Source organism: Phascolarctos cinereus, unplaced genomic scaffold, assembly GCF_003287225.1.
Source record: "Phascolarctos cinereus isolate Bilbo 61053 unplaced genomic scaffold, phaCin_HiC Scaffold_4;HRSCAF=312, whole genome shotgun sequence".
Taxonomy (NCBI): Eukaryota; Metazoa; Chordata; class Mammalia; order Diprotodontia; family Phascolarctidae; genus Phascolarctos; species Phascolarctos cinereus.
The window spans coordinates 22,887,415-22,907,579 of NW_027555847.1; positions in this window are offsets into that span (position 1 = coordinate 22,887,415).

Consider the following 20,165-nt stretch of genomic DNA (forward strand, 5'->3'; position numbering starts at 1 on the left):
TATCAGGGGACAGGGCACCGGATTATTTGAGGGGTTTGTTATCAGGGAGAAAAATGAGCTGGTGTCAGATGAAATATTATTTTGGAGGACACAGCTATACCGACCTTTGCAAAATATTATTATCAGTATTTTTCCATGAGAATGTTCTACAAGCGTATAACCTCTCTTAAGGGGAGATTGTAATGGTAGTCTCAAGGCCACCAGGCCCAATCTTATAACACTATAGTGTTAGTATAGCAGTTGGGGTACTCCCTACCTCATGGGGTGTCCCCCCCAAAATAAAAGCTAGTTTAGCTTCTAGATAGTTTATGCATTAGTATCTACTCAAAACCATAGCTTGCATGCCCCTACTGATAAGTTGTTTTTTATTTGTCAGCTAAAACTCACATTAGTGCAAAATAAAAAGTATTAAATTTAATAATATATCAAAGAAAGTGATGAGAAATGATAACCCCATGAACATATGGGCCGTGTTTTTTCGCTGATAACCACATCACCAATTGAGAAGGGTTCCCATATACTCCTTGAGAGCAGTGGAACTTTTGGAACTTTTCATTGTGGAACTTTTTTTGTATCCCCAGTTTTTTGCACGTAGCAGATACTTAATTAACACTTATTGATATACAGAGACCATGCATGACCATGGAATACACACAAAGGCACACACATAGGAACATGCATGACAGAAAATCATATATGTAGGGCGCAACCTATGTAGTTAGGTTACACATGTGGACTGCACACATTATCAGGAACTTGTATGCCCATGCTACACATATAGGTGAGGAAGGACACATATAACTGGAGAAACTCATACCTCTGGCTGTCCAGAGATGGCAGTATCATTTGGTGATATCATTGTGTCTCTCTTTGCAGGATATCACATAATTTCTTCTGGGCATCACTTCTACTGGGTATCTCTGTCCTGTGCTGGCTTAGCTGTCCTCTTCTACCATCCACTGGGCTTCAGCTCTTCAGGGCCGTCCACAAGCTCACTGCTACCATCTACTGAAGTGTGTGGTGACTAGAAAACCTCTCTCTGATCAGGACATTTTGACAGGTCTTTTAATGCAGACTTGAGGTTTGAAACTACTGTATTTATCAAGGGAAAGTAATAAAGGCTGGCAGAATGCTCCTGGGCTAAGATTAATTCTGTTATTTTTTAATTCCTTGTATCCACTGGTTCCAGATATCTAATGTTGGATTGGAAGGTTCCTTTTCTCTGTAAGTTATGATTGGGATCTCTAACGGTCATTTTAGGGACTACCAGAAATATGCAATAGTACGCTATGGAAGCTAGTACACACCAAGAATCCAGCCAAATGCTTCTGGGGGGAAGTATGGATTTCTTTTGGGAGGTTCTGTGTCTGGGGCTTGATGGAGCCGATATGAATGCCATTTGCAAACAAGAGTGTGTATGGAAGACCTCAACATTTATGGGGAATCCCTTCTTGTCTTGAATTCTGTTGAAGATCTTTTCTATGATGGTAGGAAATACCTCTGGGGAGTATACATCGCCCAGTTTTTTACATCATTTAATATTAATAATCAGAGGATTATGGAACAATGGTATCTCTTTTGAACTTTCAAGGAATAGTGAACAATTTTGACATATCTCAGTGAAATCTTGCTAGTGTGGAACTCTTAAGGCAGTGTTTTGTTCTACAGAATAAAAAGCTTTTAGTCAAGAAAAGATATTTATACATTGGTATCTTGTAATTCTATGCATCAAACCTAACACTGCCTCTTTGCAAATTCTACATGTTTCTCTATTTGTTATGCTCTTAGAGGCCAAGCAAAGTAAATCCAATGTCCTTTCTGTGTGACAATCTTTTAAATACATATAGACACTACAATGTTCCCCCTAAATCATCTCTTTCTGAGATTAAATATCTCTAGTTCTTTTTACTGGACTAAATGTGGAATGAGTTCAGGGGCTTTTTGCCATTTTATTTTCTTTCAGTTAGGACAGCTAATCAATGCCCTTCCTACAATGTACTACTGAGAAATGAGCCCAATACTCCGGATGACTATTAGAGTATAATGGCACTATCATTACTATACAATCTCCTCTTCTATTTCTTCCATTGTCTCTTCTGCATTCTCTTCCTTCCTTTGTTACTTCTTCCTCCCTCCTCCTTTTCTTTGTCTTCCCCCTTCTCTTTCTCTTCTTAATCTTCTTCCTTCTTATTATTGATATAACTATGTCAAGTACCATACCATAGGTAAAGAAAATCTATAGGGAAGTTCTGATTTATTTCACCATTGAGAGGTGCTCTCCATACTTAGGCAGAGTGAAATATTTATCTGTCTATCGAAAAAGTTGTGCTAATTTGCCAGCCTGGTTAAGCTCCCTGGAGGGAGAACTGGCTAACTAGAATAGACTGTTAGGGGATATAAATAAATCAGAAAGTAAATCAAACTGTAAATCAACCAAATAATTGCTGGAGAGAAAAAAAATTGTAAAAAGGTAGTGTTGTAAACTATATGAATGCAAAGGCATGGAATGACATGAGTATTGGGCAGGAATATCCATTTGTTGACTGGGTGAGATCCCTGTTGAAAGTTGGAAGCTAAAAATGAGACTGCATTTCTTGGGGATGGAAGAATCCTTTCTACCTTTGTAGTACTTTTAATGGCTCAGTACTCAACTCCCAAAGCCAATGGATAAAGTCATTAGAATCCGAATAGAATGCACTCAATTGGAGCCATATATTTGTGTATATCCCATTGCCCTCACCTTTTCAGGACACATTTGCCTGGTTTATACACAGTGAACATTGATGCAAAATCAATGCTTAGAAGAGGTCTCCAGGATTTGCCTTAAGTTGAGTAAAGGTAAAAGAGTAGGTACCAGGAGAAGTCATTCATGGAATAACAGTCCTGGAATGTAGGATAGATTCCACTGATGACAAACTTGGGAAATATTCTGCCTATATATTAGGACTTTGAAGTTAGTTCAAGAACAATGGAGCTCCTTCAGTGATTACTTTCCATACTAGAATCCTCATTCTTTGTATACATTGAGAACCGCAAAGGTATATGGACAATATGGTACCATGTAATAACTAAATCCTACTCTCTGTTTCCTCAAACAGTTCACTCACACTCTCCTCTTAAATATGGCAGAAATCCTTTGTATCTGGTTATACATGTGCTGTGTTTCTGAAAATTTTCTGAAGATGCTTTTCTGAAGATTTTCCAGTGGATAACAAATTGTTTTGTTGGGCAAAGATCATGTATTGATTTTCTTCCTTTCTGACTTGTTTTCTGTTGAAAACTTACCCATCCAAAGGCAGTAGCTAAGCCTTTAGGGTAGCACAATGGATTCAAATGATTCTATCATCATGAACTTACTGAGTGACCTTGAGTGAATCATTTAACCTCCTTTCATCTCACATTATGTTTGTAAGTGGCTAGGGAATCAACCATTTTTCAGTCAAGTCATTTTCCCCCCAGAAGTCTTAATTGCCAATTTTTACAAAATCAATGAGATCAGTAGGGCAGCCAGGCTGATTCCTTTGGGAATGGCTAAAACCACAAGCAAGGTCATTTTCTTTTGTGTGGTATTTTTCATTCTTTAGGTGCAAGGCTCTGTTTCTCATTTATGACATGAATGTGGTTATTGCTCATTGGTGTCATTAACACTGATGAGTAAATCCAATTTTCTCTCCTCTGGGAATGAACCAGGGATAGCCCAAGGGAAAATAAAATCCATCCTCATAGTAGGGCTCTTCTCTCAATTTCACTTAGCTATAGAAGGCAGTTGTTAATCCTTAATTCAGAGTGACTTACAACTGCCATTGACCACAAGAAAGGGTAGGTTATCTTAAATGAGGTAATATTTGTAATGTATTTAGCATAGTGCTTGGAACACAGTAGATTCTTAAGAAATGCTTATTCCCATCCCCTTGGCAAATGAACATGGGCAAGAATAGCAGATGTCCTTATTGAGAGACCACAAAGGCCACCTAAATTCAATCCCTTTCATTTTAAAGATCAGGAAAGTGGGACTCAGGGAGTTTAAATCACTTAGCCAAGACCCATTTCAACAGTTTCTGAATCCTGACTTGGATCTTCTGAATCTTGAGCTGTTAAATCTCTAATTGTTTTTGACCACTGGTTATCCCCTTTTCCTACCCTCCAATTCAAACCCCCTGCCACCAAGATTGCTTTTTAAAATATCATTAGCTCTTCAGGTCCCAGGTTCCTTTCCTTAATCTCCAGCCCAACCTAGCCTTTACAAAGACTCTGGTCTTGAATAGTTTTTGACTTGTGAATCAAAAATGTTTAGTTGCTTAATATAATTTATCCCGTGCTGCTCCATCCAAAAGGTGTCTTATTCTGTGCCGCATTTGGCATGGAAGCTACAGATAAATCACTCATTTATTCATTAATAATCCATCCATCTACCCACCTAATTGCCCATCAATCATCAATGAAGTAGATGAAAAATAAGTAGCTACCTTCATGTTTCCTTAAAAGGAGAGATAAATCACATATACAAATAACTACCGTATAAGACAGAGCATATGAGTAATTTGAGCATATGAGTAATTTGTACATTAGATTGAGAGTTCCAATTGAATCCACCAGGGATTTATCAAGTATTTGTTATATTCAAGGCATCGTGCCAGGATGTGGGGAAATAATGATAAAATTTCCAATACTCCATGCCTTCTAGGGGCTTATATTTTATTATGGGAATGTAAGGACACATATAATATTTTGGAGAAGGGAAGGTTAGCACTAACAACTAAAAGGTTAGACATTTCTCCATATAGATGGCAAGTAACTTGATCATTGAATGAAGTTAGAATTTCTAAGAGGCAGAAGTCAGGGGTGAGGTTGCATTTCAGGCACGAATTGGAGGTAGGATTGACAGATTGACAGATTTAATTCCAATTTCAGAGAATTTCAAATAGTCCAGTTTGCATGGAAAGTTAGCATGCATGGAGGAAAGGGGAAAAGAGAGGAATAAACCTTCAGTAAGCAGGCCAGGCACTGTGCTAAATGCTTTATAATTATCATTTCATTTGATCCTCATAACAGTCCTATGAGGTAGGTGCTGTTATTAACCCCATTTTACCTCTGAGGGAACTGAGACAAGCAGAGGTGACTTACCCAGGGTCACATATCTAGTGTGTGTCTAAGACGAGATTTGAATTCAGGTCTTCTGGCCTCCAAGCCCAGCACTCTAATAACTGTGCCTCTGTTCTATCCATTGTACCACCAATTGCCTCAGCAAGGGGATAAATATTCTTTAAGTATGGAAAGCTAGGTTATGACCAGAATGGTAAAAGCATTAACTATTATGGTGAGAAATTTGTATATTTATCTTAGAGGAAATAAGAAGTCACTGATGTTTATTGAGCAGGGGAATGACATAGTCAGACCTATACTTTAGAAATATTATTTTGTTATCTGAAAAGGAGAAAAAGTTGAGGAAAGGAGAAATTGAAAGCCTGGAATTCAATTAGGAAGGAACTTTCAATGACTTCCACTTGGCTCCCTTCAGACTCACTTCTTTTAGCATTATAAATCAGTATATGGTAATATATTATAGAAAACTATAAACTAATGTCACTAATAAATATTAATGACAAATTCTGCAAAAAAGTAATAGCAAAGAGGCTATAAATCTATTTTAAATACATTTTCTATAAACAAATTAGACATAAAACAAATTTAGCATTGCTTTAACATTAGGAAATCTATAAATATAATCACACTCAGTACTAAGATAATGTTTTGATCTTGTTGATTTTGGTGTTTCCGACACAGATCCAAACCCATTCATGCCTCTCCCCTGCTGTATGATTCTTATTCATGTTCTTACAAAAGTTTGCCACAGAGTGTCCACCTAGTTCATGAAATATAATCATTAATTAAAAAATAAAAATCACTTAGATATATCAGCAGCTATAGCCAAAATCTTCAACAAAGCATAATGTTAATATAAATTAAAACACCAAAAAAAATTAGAATAATTGGACTTTCCTCAGTATGATAAACTATATTGATTTAAAGTCAGTAGTTACCAGTATTTGTAATAGAGACACAGTAGAAGCGTTTCCAGTAAGGTCAGGGGTAAAGAAAGGATGTTCATTCTCAGTGCTATTTTCTTTTGATAGTCTAGAAAAACTAGCTATAGTAATAAGACAAGAAAACATTGGAACAATACACATTATAACCTCCTCCCCACCCCAAGTGATAATGGAATAATCACAGAAACTTACAAAGTGTTTTAGAACATCAAGAGAAATTAAAGGAAGAAATAATGATGGGAATTAGTGTGGGAATTAGTATTCTCAAAGAGGAATCCAAAATAACAAATAGGAGAATAAATGAATTAAAAACTAAGAACTGGCAAAGATGAATCAAATTTATTTCTATTGCTGACAGCTTGATGATTTAATTAGGAATCCCAGGCTTATGATAAGAAAAATCAATTAAAAAAACTAATAACAATATTATTATTATTGATAAAATTGGCAAGCCTTTACATAGCATTTTAAGATTTGCAAAGTGCTTTACATATATATCATGTCATTTGATCTTCATGAAAACATTGTGAAGTATGTGCTATCATTATCATCACCATTTTACGTGAAGAAATAGAAGGCTGAGAGCAGCAGGTCATAAAACAAAATCAGAAAAATCAATAATTTTTTTCACTAATAAAATCCAATAGAAGAATATGGAAAATGAAATTTAATTTAAACTAACTGTATATGCATATAATATCTAGATGTGAGAATACAAAGCTTAGAAAAATGGAGATTGAGGTCATTGGCTTTTCATCATTAATAGAAACAGTTTCACGACTCCCCATGAGCAAGAAAAGTATGAAATAAGGATTTTCCTAGCTACATTTTGCCTGAATAATGCTGTGCAAGCATGTGGATCCTGCGCATTAATGGTGAGGAAAAAAACAACCCTTTAAATCCAGGATTACATCATTAAGACAATGTGTATCAGAATTATCTTCTTTAATCTGCATTGGTCATTTGGAAGCTTACATAACCATTTCCTGGTCACATTTAGCTTTAGAAATGGAGCATATGCCTGTTTGTGATCAGACTTCAGAGTGATGGGAATGGATGTGATTCTGTTCTTAATGAGGCAGAGCAGTAATATATGATTAAAGCTAGGGCCCTTTGTGTCCCTTCTCTTTAAAATGGAATAAGATGAAAAATCAGCAGCTATTTCATATTAAAGAAGAATGCAAATGGACACTAATGTAGCTCCAGGAATGTTTTAGAAGTTAGGATAATTTATTATTTACATGGATGGAATAAATCTACATTTCCCTCCTATTCTATAAATGTCATTCCAATAGGCAAGTGATTAGAAGATTCATGGTGAAAGAATCCAAGCCTTTTCTGAGATAATCTGGACATTCTTTCCCTCTCACTTGATAGTAGGTAAATCTGAGAAACAGATTCAATCAGAGAAATTGACAAAATAGTACACAGCAAAATAGTACATTGCCCTAATATTATGAATAAATATTTTAGGGTAAAAGACAGCAAAGGAAACCCTGAAAAAGAGAGATATCATTGGGTCAATAATAATTATGCCCCCCACAGGGATAAAGGACTAATAACAAGAATTTCTAAAATGTTTTGGAACCCCAACAGGAATTAAAGGAAAAAATGATGATGGAAATTAGTATGGGGATTAGAATACTCAAAGAAGAATCCAAAAAACAAATAGGAGAATTGTAAAGAACAAACGATGACAAATCTTACTAAAGCAATGGACACCCTAAAAATAAATTGACCAATTTGAAATTCAAAGATGTGGGGATGAAAGGATATTATTATAAAATAAAAAACAACAAATTTGAAAGAATTTTTTTCATCTCCATAAGCCAAAGCAATTGGCACTGAAGACAGAATGCAGTGAGACAATCTGAAAATCATTGATCTCCCAGAACAGCTTGATGAAACAAAAAGTGTTAGTATCATACTTCAAGAAATCATATAATAAAATCACCAGGAGTTTCAAAAACAGAAAGCAAAGTACTGATTGTTGTTGGCATGGATTGACACAAATGAAAATTATTTAAATAAGTTGTAGGGTGATGGTGGTAGATGGGGGGATAGGGGAAATCTTGAATCCCAACCTTACCTGGGCTGGGTAAGGGAAAGGCAAAGAACAAACAAGAAAGGGTATGACAATAAATGTAGGGCCAAGGAATTTAGGGTAGGCTGGGCAGCAGAGGTATATCCTATATCAGAGCAACACAGATTTAGAGGTAGAAGGAACTTTTGTGGTCATCTAGTCAATTTCCTTATTTTACATATGAAAAGTCTGAGGCCCAGAGAGATTAAATTGTTTTCTTAGGGTCACACAGTAAGTAGCAGAGCCAGAAATTGAGCCCAGGTCAATCCTTTTACTATAGTAATATTGCCACTACACTTTGCTTGTGTCTGTGGAAGAATACTATGATCAGAGTTTTGTAAGCAAAACAAACTTGCAGAAGTCTAGCTGGTTAAAAAAAATACACATAATAAAATTCAGTGTAGGGGAGAAAACCCTTAAATATTGCAGCTTTGAATGTTAATGGCCTAAGCTTGTCACTAAGTGATGGGGACTGGAAGAATGGTTTAGGAAAGAGAATCCAACCACTTGTTGCATACAAGAAGACACAAATAATAAAACATACAGTTAAAATGAGGCAGTCATTTAAGAATTATTGTTTCAAGTGAATTCAAAGAATCAGGACTCAATCATGGCTTTGAATAACATAATTGTAAAAAAAGATACTCTTTAGAGAAATAATCTGAAAAACTACATTATGCTTAAAGACAACAGAGATAATGAAACAATATTAATATTAAAGATTTACTGAAGGGCAAGTATCTCCGTGTGTAAAGGAAAAACTAACTGAAATAGAAAAAAGATCTTGAAAGTAAGACAATAATCAAAGGTGACCTTAAAATTCTTCTTTCAGAACTTGATAAATCAAAGAAGTGAAGCCATTCGATCTAAATATAATGCTGGAAAAATTAGATTTGATAGACAATGCAATAATTAAAGGGGAATGATTTTATTCACACACTTATACATTAATATCTCCTGGTACCTTTACAAAAATAATTCATTTGCTTTGTCATATATAACTCATAAATAAACGTAGAAATGCAAACTGTTAAATGCATATATTATTTACCACAATTTAAAAAAACAATCAATATACCACAGATAATGATAGCATCAAGGCGGCAAGTCAAAATATATGTATGCAGTTACTTTTAGTAAAGAGACTACAGCAATATGTTAAAAAAATTATTATGACTAAGTTGTAAGTATATCAGGAATGTCATGATGGTTCAATATTAAGAAAATAATCATCATAATTTATCATTAAATTAGTAAAAACAGCAAAAACCTGTGATTAATAGATACAGAAAAAGTTTTTTACAAATTACAACATTCATTTATGTAAAAAATGCTAAAATGCATAGCAATAGAAAGGCACAAACTACTTAGAGTTGACCTGTGAAAGTACATAATGATTTTTATGAGTCCTGAACAAATGCAACCAGAATAAGAAGAAAAGATAAAGTTTAATTAAACAATATATATCAAACATCTCTGATAAAAGTCTGGCATCCAAAATCTATAGGTAATTAAACTAAATATATAGGACTCAGAGCCATTTCCCAACAGATGATTGGTCAAAGGGTATATACAACAATTTTTCTGAGGGAAAAATGTTATCTATGAGCAACTATATTTAAAAAATGTTCTAAATCACTGATAATAGGAGAAATGTAAATTAAAATAGCCCTGAGATGTAGTTTCACACCCATTAAATTAGAACAGGGTAGTAAAGTATTCAAACAGGGAAAGATAAGCACAATAATTCAATGCTAGTTGAGCTGTGAATTAGTTCAATTATTTTGGAAATAATTAGACATTATGCAGGAAAATTTGCCAAATTGCTCATAGTCTTTAATACATCAATTCTACTAATGGATTTCTATCTTAATGATGTCAATGCCAGAAAGAAAGGTCATATTTGGGACCTTTGGGTACAATATCTATAACAGCAATTTTTGTGATAGTGAAAAACTAGAAACAAAGTGGTGCCCAAACACTGAGGAACTGCTCTATTTGCAACTGGTGAATGTAATAGGATATTATGACACTGTAAGAAATGAAAAATATAGAGAATTCAGGAACTAAGAAAAACTGAGTAAGAAATGATCTGAATAAAGAAAATAGAACCCAAAATAAACTACACAGAGATGACATTGTGTGTTCGACTACAATATAAATGTGATCAACAATGAAAGACAAGAAATATTATGGAAAATGTTGATTTCAAATTGCTGAAGTTAAAACACATTTCCTTATTTTCTGTTCGCAAATGGTAAACCACAAAATACTTATTCTTACCGGGACTCTCTTTTATCATCAATAAAATGAAGAGTTTGACTAGATGATCTGCAAGTTTCCTCCCTGCTCTAAATCTATGATTCCATTAAATTTATATGTTCTGTTCTTCACAATCACTATATTAGATATCTTTGCTTAACTCCTTTTTATGGGAAAATAAATAAGAAGCAGAGGGCTTTTGTTGTAATGTGACTGATGAGTCAAACCAGTATGATTCACTACTTTTTTTTTTTTGGCAGATCGAACACATTGGAATGGTAATGCACCACAAGTTACATGACTGTATTTGAATGGCTTTGCCATTCTATTGAATCAAAATGCAGAGGAAGAATAATTATAGGGGCAAGCATATTTCCTTCTTTCAGAACTAGGAGAATAAAGTAAAGGAAGCCTTTGAGGAAGTTGCCCTTCTTAGTATCCAGCCTTAGTATCACCCCCATGTGGTTTCCCAGGAAATTACACCATGTTTCAAGCCCTTCATGGGTTATCATCTGTTTAAAACCAGAGCTCAAAAGCCCTTGCTGATGTGTTTCTTTTACTAGGCCAATTCAGCGGAAACCCAGTTCAAAACATATGACATTTAATTAAACAACATGGAGAAAGAAGTGACAAGAAATATTCTATACATCCAGGGATACAGTTTCCAATAGGTTACTTTGCCACTAGGAGGAGACACTCAGAGGCCACATGTATGGCTAAGGATCACACATGGAAAGAATATATATAATTGGGGACACATGTTGCCATGAAACATATCTGTTCTGGGCAATTCATATTATCACATAACTCTTCTGCCCTCTACTACTCTGACGGCTTACTCTCTGTGTCTATGATGAGATGATGCTGATCTATGCTGCCATCTTCTGGTCGTTAGCTGTGATGCAGCTTCTCTAAAGGTGGAGGCAACAGTTAGCTCTTTAGCTTATAGCCAGGGGATATCTTCAACTCTTTTGTGATGCAGATCACAACCAGCTGTCTAGAGGAGTCCTTGGATACCAGCAGTTTGTCTTTTGAACTCTTGTTATCTCACCTGAACTGCCACCCTCTGAGTTCAGTTCACCATTTCACTTAGAAGAAAAACAGTCATTTCACCCCCTTTCTATTCCCAAGGCCAATTCGAATCACCACTGCTCTGAATTTCTCTTAGCAAGATTAGTTAGGCATGAGAGAGTTTAAGATTTTCTGTTTTGCATTCTTGCTGTGCCTACACCTGTCAAAGGAATAAAAAGTTCTTATAGGTTATTTCACCTACACCAGAGATGTCAAACAGGCTACAGCAGAACCAGAGTAAAATGTAATTGGTGAATTTTTAATAAAATAAATAAAAATACAATAAAACATAGATAATGTTGATATGTGGTTTTCTAAGTCAATATGCCGCTCAATGGATCCTTATATATGGCTTAATGGTTTGGGTTTCTATTTGAGTTTGACTCCACTGACCTACACTCCATATGTGAGAAATTAATAAGCTTTGGATACATATTAAATTATGTCAGTACTGGATATATTTCCCAAGTATAGGTTGCTATCACCAGATAGGTTTCATCATGAGTAAATACCACTCACTAGGTTTTGACTGTGGTAGTGAATTGTGTTTGGAAAAAATCTCCTTATAGGAATTAATATTTCCTAATTATATATTTCATCTCCTGCTACATTGGATGCAAACGTATATATTATATAAAAACAGAATGAGGTCTTCCTTGTTAATTAATGGCAGCCAGGATCATCCCCATAACTGCCTATGGCATCATTCCCTACACACCTCTTTAACATCATCCCTATTCAGTACCATGACCACCTCCATAGGTCTTATGTAAGTTTAATCCATCACTGTTGGTACTATGAGAACTTTACTGTCATGCATTTGAGTGATCTTATTCTAAGAGATGGCAAATTTAGTTATTGAACAGAACATTTCTTCACAGGTAAAAAACCCCCACTGCATTGTTTCATTGCCTCAAGAATGGCTAGACTTTATTTTATTTTTGTTTTAACGTGTATTTTAAACTCACGTATAAAAGTAGATTAAAAGGCATATTTAAATTAAAATTCATACTTCCATAAAGAGTATTATTTATTTTTATAAGAGTTTTCCTTATTATCATTTTCTTGCTTCCTTTGCTCTTTGCTAGGTAGATGAGGGATTTTTACAGTCTGGCTTTACCACTGAGTTTTACAAGCGACTTTTGCTATTGGACTTCAAAGCACCAAAAATACTGGCTCTTTTTGAACAGAGGATCAGTCCTTCCTTGACTCTTTAGCTATGTGTGTACAGCAATTTATATGAGGGTTCTAATAAATAGATCACTAATTTTCAAGATGGCAGATGGGCACATTTTATTAGTCAAAGATCAGTAAAAGAAAGAGTTCAGATAAAGTAGCTGACCATATTAGAGACATGTGCACTAGCTTATAAGATTGGTTTTTAGACAGATTAGCGATTATTTTGTTATAATTTCAGGCCAGGTGGAATTATATCAGTCCTATGAAATACACTAATGTGTAGTGGAAAGAGCACTAGGTTGGGAGGACAAGAAAATTAGTTTGAAACCCAGATATGCTACTCACAGTTATTACTCAAGACAAAGGCAGTAGAAGACCTCTTAGTCTCTATATTGAGCAGCTTAGCAGTAACTAGCAGCTGAACCCCCATTTGGCTTCATGAATTTGGGCTGCATAGAAGAATCTTTTTGTCTCTTTGATTGTCTTGGGATAGCAATTAGATCCTAGTAAGTCTCTAAAGTTGGGAAGAGAGACATAGCCCCATTTATGTATGTCTTCTGTGAGATTACAACCTCTCAGAGGAGAGTTTAGGTGGGGATTAGGGATGTTTACCATGAAGAAGAGAAGACTGGGCAGGCAATAAGAGGTTGATTTCTGCCTCATGAAACTGACAGACTATGTGGAACAATGATTAGTTTCTTCTTGGATCCAGAGGGCAGAATTAAGACTGGTGGGTATAAAGAATTATAAAAAGGCAAATTTAGGCTAGAGGTAAGGAAAAGCAATGAGAACTTTTTTTTAAAAAAAAAAGAGTGAAAACTTATCGGGAGTCTTCAGGAAAAAGAAAAGGGTCAATCATGTTGTAGAGGGGATATGTATCTACATCTATATCTATTTATCTATCTGTGTCTGTCTGTCTATCATCTATCTATCTATCTATCTATCTGTCTGTCTGTCTGTCTATCTATCTATCTATCTATCTATCTATCTATCTATCTATCTATCTACATATATGGCTAAGTTGTCTCTCAGGTCCCTTCCAACTCTGAGATTCTGTTCCTCAGTAAGGATGGCCTTGGGAGTTATCTCCCTCTCCCAGTGCTTGATACTTCCTTATTGGCTAGGGGTCAGTTTTCTGATATTAGGCAGAGCTGGTAATAAAAATTCCTTCCTGAAGCAGCACCTTCAAAATATGGGTTTGAGAGCTAAAAATGTAATAACTACCTTGTGGCCTTCACAGACCATTTCACCTCTTTGTGCCTTAGTTTCCTCATCTGTAAAATGAGAGTCTTGGATTAGATAACATCTGAAGTCATTTTTAGCTATGTGCCTAGGCTCTATGTTTGTAGGAATAGCTGGAAACCCTGAAGTGAAAAGCTGCAGACTCTTGGAGGAAGCCCCATGGAGAAGGAACAGAACTGAAGTTCTGGGAAGTTTATATAATTCAGAAAAGCCGGTGGATAAGGACAAATCCATTATAGGTCACCATAAAAGAAATCTTTATGGCCAAATAACATCCTTTGACATTAATGTGAAAGTTTGATAGATAGGTAGGTAGTAAAAGGGGCAGGATTTGAATGTAGGTCCTCTGACTCCAAATCTAGCTTTCTGAATCTTAATCAATAAAGGTGTCATTTACTTGTAGTACTCAGGTTTCCCTTTATTTATGGGCCATTGGTTCTAAGTACTTAGCTCAGAAGCTCTGTCACTTATATGTTTACTTCCACTATTCAGAAAACACATAATTCTTAAGAAAATCTATTTTTATTAAATAAAAATCTAATAATGGCAATAACAGATTCTTACCTCTCATAAACCTTGAGCTCACTCTCCCACAAACACACACATATTCAGTGACATAGTACACCTGAAGAGGAATAATGTATAGGTCATCCATAAATGGAGAAATTATATGGACAGGGTACCTGAATGAAGTAGCACATATGCAGGGATTATTCATGTCCAAGACCTACTCAAATAAGGAAGAAACTCATACTTCTGCAGCAAAGTTATGGAAGTCTTCTAGTGACATCAGTGTGCTATTCTTTACTTGACTTACTGCCCACCAGGCATTGCATCTCAGCTGTTCTCTGTAGATGTTCTTCAGCTATCCAGATATCTTTGAGGTTACCTAGTACCCTATCTAACATCTGCTATGGTTAGTAAGCCTCTCCCCTGAAGAATGGCTTTTGTTGTGTCATTTTCAATTATGTCTGATTCTTCATGACCCCATTTGGTATTTTCTTGGCAAAGATAATGGAATAGTTGCCATTTCCTTCTTCAGCTCATTTTACAGATGAGGAAACTGAGGCAAATAGGGTTAAATGACTTGCTCAGGGTCACACAGCTAGTATCTGAGGACAGATTTTAACTCAGTAAGAAAAGTCTTCTCGACTCCAGACCTGGCACTCTATCCACTGTACCACCTAGCTGCCTGAGAGTGGCCATATCTCTATTATTCACCATATTATGTTTAGTGTGGTTAGTAAGCCTCTCTCTTGAAGAACGAATACATCTGTATTAGTCAGCTTTTATAACCGCTTTTGACATACACTGAGGATTGACGTGGTTGATAAATATCTCCATTACAGAGGGGATCTAGTCTTCTGCTGAGATGCTATCTCCAGAACTGTCTACTATGTTGTGCTCCATGTATTATAAAAATTGAAATAAGTAAAACTCTTCTACACATAAAAAGATACAGATTTATTTAATTAGCCATCATAGGCAATGGCCATGAAGTTGTTTTTTTTTAAATTTTTATTTGTTTGCTTTTCAGTTAGCTCTCTGAGACAGTGGCTAAGAATCTCTGCCTTGTGTTCAAGCTGCCCAGGTTGGGATGAGGAATGAATGCTAAGATATAAGTACTAAGATGAATTTCTGACCAGAAGTTAGATGACAGTTGATCGAAGAGATAAAGAGGAGACAGTGGGGATGAGGATAAACAAGTTGTGAGAATAGTTTAAAGATCATGCCTGAATCTCTGTTACTCCTCTCAGTGCAGCTGGACATGGATCACGGCCTAGCAGATGGTTCTGGGTTAAATAGAGAAGCTGAAAAGGTTACTTCACCCCAGCAGTGCATTCCAGCCTGATCTTGACCACCGCCTTCTACACATTCACCAAAACATCCAGTAATCAGAATGGCCAAATAAGTTACATAATCCAGAAGGTTACAGGAGAAAAGGCAGTGTCTGAGGTCGATCTGTCTCTGCCACGAGGCACAAAATCCAGCAACCATTTTCTTAACACACTTCATGACAAACATGTCAGGTATCATTGGCCCAGGAGAGGACAGGAACGAAACAAGAAGGGCATCTCTGTTTGCAAGACGTTCTATATATAACTGATTTGATTAATGCTCATGTCTGCAGGGGGACGGTGCTCGACATCACAGCAGAGACCTGAGCTGTGGGCTCACAGCCTGTCCTCGACACTATTTCCAGAAATGGCCCACTTACCTGGTGCACCTGCTTGTTTGCAGTTTTACATTTAACCTTCGTGTAGTGCAGGGACTTGCTTTATTTAGAATTTGTGACCTTAGTCCCTGGATTGTTTTTGCCCAAAGCAGGATGGTGGTAAAACGATTTCTTTCAGACATAAATCTGTCAGCTTCCCACTGCAGTAATTACTATAGTAGTATTTATACGTCTTCATGATAACCCCTAATCTGAATCCGGCATTGTGGTGTTTAATGAAGGTCATTTGGTGGCCGACTAGTCCAGAAACCGATTAGCTGCCTCCAGTCTAGTCCAGAGGGTTGGGCTTCACTGAGGCAGGGCCCAAGCAAGGCTGCTCCATTAAGGGCAGTCAAATAGCTTATCAATTGGTGGCAACAGTAACTGAACTGAAAGGTTGATCTGGTAGCCTCAGGAAGACTTTGCTTCCAAATTTCTCCACGTTCCCCATTTCCCCCGCATCATTTATATGAGAAATTGAGAGGTAACAGGGTGTGATGAATAGAGTGCTGGACTTTAAATAAGGAAGACCTGAGTTCAAATCTTGCCCCTGACTCTTATGAGCTAGGTAAGCATGGGCCATTTACTTGACCTTTCTGAGCCTTGGATACCTCTCTAACACTATAAATTCTGGATGTTTGTCAGCCTTCAGAGGTGGAGGGAGTTTCCCACACCTGTAGAACTTCAGGTCCTTGCCATGCTTTATGCATATGACAAGTAACCAGCTGTCTGGTGGTAATTTTTGTCGAGGCCCAAGGTCACATCAATGCAGCTGAATGAAAAGTGCCATGGCTAACGCAGCCCTTGCAGTATGTGGTGGGAGACTGTGAGCCCCTTGGAGGCCGGGAGCATCTTATAGTGATCTTTTTGTCCCCAGCATCTAATGGGGACCCCTCTAGGTCCCCAAGTTGGCCCTTTGGTGGAATCCAAACTTCACAGACCAAGTCTCCTTCATAAAAGGATTTGTTCTGTAAAATTTGGACTCAGTCAAAAGGCCTCAACCAAGAACCTAGAAGGCCACATGTGGTTCCCACCCCTGATCTAGCACAGTGATCTAGCCTAAAGAAGAAGTTTAATAAATGCTTTATAATTTGAATTCGATCAAAGCACCTACTATGTCAGGCACTATGCTAGGCACCAGGGATATGAAGAAGACAGGTGATGGAAGTCATATGTGAGGAATAGGAAGTTGGGGTCCCTCTGCCTCTGTCCAGTTCTCCTAATCGTGGGCAGACAGAGCACTGTCTCATCTTCATGACTGGGGCTTTGTCCTTTCTGTTCTCTCTGCAGAAGAGGTTGGCTGGGCAAATGAGTCACATGAGCAAAACCTGATGGATGCTGTCTGAGGAAACAATTTCCACTCGGCTGTCCCCGTTGAATACAAGGTCAGCACCCTCACACTGCTTCACTGTCTCAGGAGGGGTGCCCATGTGTGGCACATTGGCAAAACACACCAGCCTTTGGAAGGTTGGGCCCCCATGCCCAACGTTCCTTCATCCACCTCACCTGAGAGTTTGGAATTTTCATGGTTTTTCCTAGCATCTTAATGAGCTTAAGGTTGGGTCTATATGCAACACACACACACACACACACACACACACACACACAGCTACATATATGCTACACATGTATTATACATAAAGAACTAAAATAATTATAGCTTTATATACATACACATATATATGCACATAGACTAAGTAGTTTATATTTTATATGTACTATACACAGATACTACATATATAACTACACATATGTATGTATGTGTGTGTATGTATGTATGTATGTAGGTAGGTATGTATGTATATTTCAGACAGCTAGGTGGTTCAGTGGATGGAGCACCAGGCCTGGAGTCAGGAAGATTCACCTTCCTGAGTTCAAATCTGGCCTCAGACACTTACTAGCTGTGTGACCCTGGGCAAGTCACTTAGCCCTGTTTGCCTCAGTTTTCTTATCTGTAAAATGAACTGGAGAAGGAAAAGGCAAACCATCCCAGTATCTCTGCCAAGAAAACTCCAAATAGGGTCACAAAGAGTAAGAACTGAAGCAACTGAAGAGCAATGACAATTCTTTGACTCCTCTGGTCAAATCAGTCAGGAAACAAAACAAATAAGAAAGTCCATATATTTAAACTACTTACTAGTGTTAGGTTAATGACTGTTCAATTTATTCAATATGGTAGAAATAAATCAACAAGTTTATTAAGCTTTTGCCATGTACTATCACTGTGCAAGGCACTGGTCAAATCATCCCTGGGGTAGTTACCACATTGGTTCTCTTTAGGGATTATTTCCTGCTCTCTCTTCGATATTCTGTTTCTTCTTCAGGAGTCAGAATCATACTACAGTCTCAGAATCTGAAAGTTGGGAGGGATCTAGGAGGGCATCAATCAGTCAATGAACACTTATTAAGCTCCTATTATTCAATACTCTAGACAGAATTATCTAGTCCTCTGATTGAAGACTTTCCATGAAGTAGTCCCCCTCTTCCCCCCCCCCCAAGGCAGTTTTCCATTTGAATAGAACTAATCATTAGGAAGTTTTCCCTTACATTCAGGCTAAATCTACAATCCACAATGGCCTCTGATTCTGCCCTCTGGGGCTAAGAAGAACAAATCCAATCCCCCTTGCACAAGGCAAACCTTCAAATGCTGAAAGCTCTCACGAAGGTGAGACAACATGGTACAGGGTCAGGGTCAGAGGACCCGACTGGTCCTCAGTTTCTGCCTCTGACTGCTTTTGTGGCCTTGGGTGACTCATTTAACATACCTTGACTTCAGTTGCTGTCACTGTAAAAATATGTTTAATTGCCTCTGAAGTCCCTTCAAGCTCTAAATATGTAACCCCACCATCCTATTTCTATCCCCTATATGTCTTTTTTTAGGCTCAACAATCCAGTTCCTTCAAGTGGCCCCAGTATGGCCCAGCCTAGAATCATCTCACTGTCCTGCCCCTCCTCTAGACGAACTCTAGCTTGTCAACATCTTTGCTCCAACATAGCTCTCGGTCAGTCTCTGGCTTGGAAAAGCAGCACAGAAGTCATATGAACTCACTGGTACTGAGTAGTAGGCATAAGCATTTGTATGAGTGATCTAGTCACTTACAAATTCCCAGGCATCCTGAATGACAACAAGGTGTCATTCAACCTTTCAGTATTGATTGGAATCATCTGACTCAGGCCCAATCAATTAATCAATGAGATTGTAATGAGTTTAAAATGATATGTTGGCGGCCTTCGCATCAGCATTGTCTTGTCTCAGTAATCTGACGTCAACAACTGGGCAGAAATACTGAATGAAATGCCACTTACTGTCCTGTCGTTTTTGCTTATGATGGCTGTGCTCAAGAAGGCAATAGTATTGAGCCAGATACTTTTTTTTTCTATCATGCCATTTAATTGTGAGAATCCCAATGTACACATAATTACACGCTCACTAATTGCAAGGATAGATTTTGAAATGTGTTCTCCAATGTCAGGATTGATTATTTTGATTCATTCTGATGCCATGAGACACAGCGTAGTGTAACCGATAGAGAGTCCACCTCGATGCTAAGAAGACATGGCTTCTGGTCCAGCCTCTGATGCATACTGGTGTGTGACCTCAGGCAAGTTATTTAATCTCTCAGTGTCCTATACAACTCTGTAAGACTAAGTTTCAGAGAAGGTACTAACCTGCTTTGGTAGGTAATTTGGTAGTAATTTCTTCACTTGGGTTGTAGTTCAGTCATTGCAGTTGGGGTTTTCATAGCAAAGATACTGAAATAGTTTGCCATTCCCTTTTCCAGTTCATTTTACAGATAAAGAGTTAAGCAATTTGCTCGGGGTCACCCAGCTAGTAAGTGTCTGAAGCCAGGTCTGAGCTCAGGAAGATGAGTCGTCAGGCCAGGGCCTCTATCCACGGGGCTACCTAGCTACCCCATTTCACTTGGGAGTTGCCTGTACAGTAGAATAGGACCAGTTCCTATTCCTAGTCTTACCTGATGACATAAACACAAATTTAGAGTATGTGTGATCCTGTGAACCTTTGAGAACATGTGTGAGCTGCCCATGTCCCCTCTCTTTATCAAAA